This window comes from Meles meles, unplaced genomic scaffold (assembly GCF_922984935.1).
Source record: "Meles meles unplaced genomic scaffold, mMelMel3.1 paternal haplotype, whole genome shotgun sequence".
Taxonomy (NCBI): Eukaryota; Metazoa; Chordata; class Mammalia; order Carnivora; family Mustelidae; genus Meles; species Meles meles.
The window spans coordinates 10,001-14,169 of record NW_025721604.1 but is presented as its reverse complement, the minus strand read 5'-3'; positions in this window follow the sequence as shown (position 1 = coordinate 14,169).

The window sequence follows — 4,169 nt, the reverse complement described above, 5'->3', positions numbered from 1 at the left end:
GGTCTCTGGGGCGTCGGCGCGCGATCGGCTCGCGGGAGATTGAAACCCCAGGTATATGGGGGAGCAGCGGCGCCGCCCCCGCCGTCGCCGCCTTCTCCTCCTCCTGGCTCTCGCGGAGGGGTGTTGGGGGCTTCCTGGAGGGGTCGACCAGCACCCGCCGGTGCCCCCTCCTCCGCCCGCCTGCCCGCCGGCGTGGGAATGGGAGACAGTGTGTGCGTGCGGTGCGAGGACGCCGTTCGGCCTGTGGCTCTGGTCGTTCATCGGGCCTTCCGTGTCCCACGTGTCCCTTGTGTCCCGTGTCACACTCGGGCGGTTGGGGACCGGCCCGAGCCTCGCCGGGAAGCCGGTGGATGGCGCGAGGGGTCCGTCCGCGGGCACGCGTGGGGTCCTGGTCGTCGCCCCCGATTTTCTCACCAAGTTTTCCGAGGCCCGCTGCGTAAGGTGGGGACCGGCTCGGACCGGCTCGGACCGGGCCGGGCCGGCCGTGCGGGCGGCGCCACGCCGCGAGGGGAGGCACGGGCCGCGATGTCCATGGAGGTCGGGCCATCAGGGGGCGCCTCCGCGGGTCCGCCCCCTCTCCCAGTCCCAGCCCGGGAGCCGGCGACCGCTCGGACCGGCTCGGACCGGCTCGGACCGGCTCGGACCGGCTCGGACCGGGCCGTGGCGGCCGTGCGGCGCCACGCGGCGAGTGGAGGCACGGGCCGCGAGGGAGAGGGAGAGGGAGAAGGAGGCGAGGGCCGGCAGGTCCCTCCGCAGAACTTGATTTTTTTTTGAGGGCCGGCAGGTCCCTCCGCAGAACTTGATGATTTTTTTTTTGAGGGCCGGCAGGTCCCCTCCGCAGAACTTGATTTTTTTTGAGGGCCGGCAGGTCCCTCCGCAGAACTTGATTTTTTTTTTGAGGGCCGGCAGGTCCCTCCGCAGAACTTGATTTTTTTTGAGGGCCGGCAGGTCCCTCCGCAGAACTTGATTTTTTTTTTGAGGGCCGGCAGGTCCCTCCGCAGAACTTGATTTTTTTTGAGGGCCGGCGGGTCCCTCCGCAGAACTTGATTTTTTTTTGAGGGCCGGCAGGTCCCCTCCGCAGAACTTGATTTTTTTTTTGAGGGCCGGCAGGTCCCTCCGCAGAACTTGATTTTTTTTGAGGGCTGGCGGGTCCCTCCGCAGAACTTGATTTTTTTTTGAGGGCCGGCAGGTCCCCTCCGCAGAACTTGATTTTTTTTTTGAGGGCCGGCAGGTCCCTCCGCAGAACTTGATTTTTTTTTGAGGGCCGGCAGGTCCCCTCCGCAGAACTTGATTTTTTTTTTGAGGGCCGGCAGGTCCCCTCCGCAGAACTTGATTTTTTTTTTTTTGAGGGCCGGCGGGTCCCTCCGCAGAACTTGATTTTTTTTGAGGGCCGGCGGGTCCCTCCGCAGAACTTGATTTTTTTTTGAGGGCCGGCAGGTCCCCTCCGCAGAACTTGATTTTTTTTTTGAGGGCCGGCAGGTCCCTCCGCAGAACTTGATTTTTTTTGAGGGCTGGCGGGTCCCTCCGCAGAACTTGATTTTTTTTTGAGGGCCGGCAGGTCCCCTCCGCAGAACTTGATTTTTTTTTTGAGGGCCGGCAGGTCCCTCCGCAGAACTTGATTTTTTTTTGAGGGCCGGCAGGTCCCCTCCGCAGAACTTGATTTTTTTTTTGAGGGCCGGCAGGTCCCCTCCGCAGAACTTGATTTTTTTTTTTTTGAGGGCCGGCGGGTCCCTCCGCAGAACTTGATTTTTTTTGAGGGCCGGCGGGTCCCTCCGCAGAACTTGATTTTTTTTTGAGGGCCGGCGGGTCCCTCCGCAGAACTTGATTTTTTTTTTTGAGGGCCGGCGGGTCCCCTCCGCAGAACTTGATTTTTTTTGAGGGCCGGCGGGTCCCTCCGCAGAACTTGATTTTTTTTCTAAGTCCCGACTTGGGGACGACAGGCGGACCAGGGGAGGAGCTACCCGGCCAGGCCCGGGCGGCTCCACCTCCCTCGAGTCCGTGGTCGGTCCCGGCTGCCCGCTCCCCCACGCTCCAGGGGGTCGACCAGATGGCCCTGGGGGTTCCGTGGGGCGCCCCCCCCCCCCCGCTCTTTGCAGGGTAATGGAGCAGTGTTTGGGGCCAGTGGCCAGGCCACGGTCCCACGAGGTCCCGGTGACCCGTGGCTAGGCCCCGCCAGATGGCGTAGCTATTTTGTCCCCGGAAAGGAGCAGGTTTTGTTGCCAGGTAGGTGCTGACACGCTGTTTGAGTGACTCGCCTTAGCGATGTGGGCCTCTGGGTGCGTGCGGGGCTCTGGGCTTGGCCGTGGTGCCAAATCCGGCTCGGCCCTCGCTCGTTGGAGCCGTCCGCGTGGGCCTGTGCGCCGGCTCTCGTGCCCCCAGCTGGTCCCGGGCTGTGGTGCCACCTCTGGTCTCCAGCACCCGAGGGCGGCGTGGGCAAGTGGCGTGGGTCCTTTATCCCGTTCACTCCACGCTGTGGGCGCCCGGCTGCGGCCGTGGTAACCCCCGCTCCGTTCCGCAAGGCTCCGTGCCACGTGTCAGGCGTTCTCCTTGGGTTGCCCGGCTGCTCTTGCCCTGGGCTCGAGGGGTGCCGGCGAGGCTGAAAGCAGGTCCCTCTGGTCGGTTGTCGTCGCCAGGCGTTTCCCCCCTTGGGTTCCTCCTTGGGCACGTTTTCGCTGATCGATGTGGTGATGTCGCGTTCTCCCGGGCCGGGTCTAAGCCGCGTCAGACGAGGGACGGACATTCATGGCGAATGGGACCGCTCTTCTCGTTCTGCCCGTGGGCCCCTCGCTCCTCCTCCTCCTCTGCCACCCGCTGCCGTGGGGGGGTGTTGAGGGGAGGGTGCGGGGGGGTTTGTGGGCTCCGGCCCGACTCTGCTTTCCCACGGTTCTCGCCTCAGGGCGCCCGTGGGTGTGGGGTCCAGCTGACGCAGCGGACACTCTCGCTTGCCGCTCTCGGCTCCTTCACGCGGGGTGAGCCGCCCTCCCTGTGTCGGGGAGGGCCATCCCGAGGCCGCGCTGCTCACCGCCCGGGCGTGCTGAGCGCGTGGCGCCTGGCCCTCTGTGGTGCCCCTGGAGCGCTCCAGGTTGTCTCAGGTGCCTGAGGCCGAGCGGTGGCGTCGTTTCCCGTTCCCAGCGACCCCCTCGGGCTGCCGCTGTCGGTGGTGTGTCCGGAGAGCGGGTGGTGGAAGTCGGTAAGGGAGGCCCACCCGCCCCCCTCTGTGGGGGTGCGGGCACCTCGTCGTCCTCTGGTGCGCGTCGTGCCAGGGCGGTGTGTGTGGACAGGACTTGGTGGGGCGTGTGAGTGACCGCGCCGGGCCGAGCCAGCGCTGCGGCGCCTGGCCAGCCGAGGGCTGCTGCTTCTCTTTGCCCGGCATGCCGTGCCCGTCTCCGCTCCTCTCGTGGCCTCGGTGTGGAGGCCTGAGGTCCCTTCCGGGCGGGGATGGGAGCATGGCGTGCGTAGAAGAGGCAAAGGCGGTCCCCTCGTGGGGCTCTGGCCGCGGGTGCTCAGGATTGTCCTGGGCCTGTCCCTTGCCGCAGACCCACCCCCGCCCCCTCCCAGGCCCTGGAGGCCTTTGGGACGGCGTTTCCTTGGGCGGAGCCCGGTCAGGGGGACGAATGGGTGGGGGCGATGCGCCCTCGGTGAGAAAGCCTTCTCTAGCGATCCGAGAGGGTGCCTTGGGGTACCGGAACCCCCAGCCGCCGCCCCTCCTCTGCGCGTCGTGGCCACCGATGCGGGGTGACTACCGTCGCGTGTTGGGCAGAGCCCCCTCTCCGCGAGGGGTCTGCCGGCCCCGCGGTGGGGCCGAGCGTCGCTCTCTTGCCTACCGCGGCCTGCGCCTCCCCCCTCCGAGTCGGGGGAGGATCCCGCCGGGCCTGGCCGGCGTCTGGCGCGTGGGGCTCCCGCGTGCGTGCGAGTGCGAGAGCGTGCGCGCGCGCGGCCGCTCCCCCGCGGCGTGCGTCTCCTTGCTCTGCGCCGTGCGAGCGGCTGTCTGCCGCCCGCTCCCGTGCCGAGTCGCCGCCGGGGGTGACGTGCGGGCACGGGTCGGGCCGCTCTCGCCTGGGGGCGCTTCCCCCGGGTCGTGGCTCCGGGATGGAGCAGACGGACGGATGGAGGTTCAGACGGGCCCCCGCGCGGCGGGGGTCGCGTTGGGGCCCGGTTCTTGGCGGGGG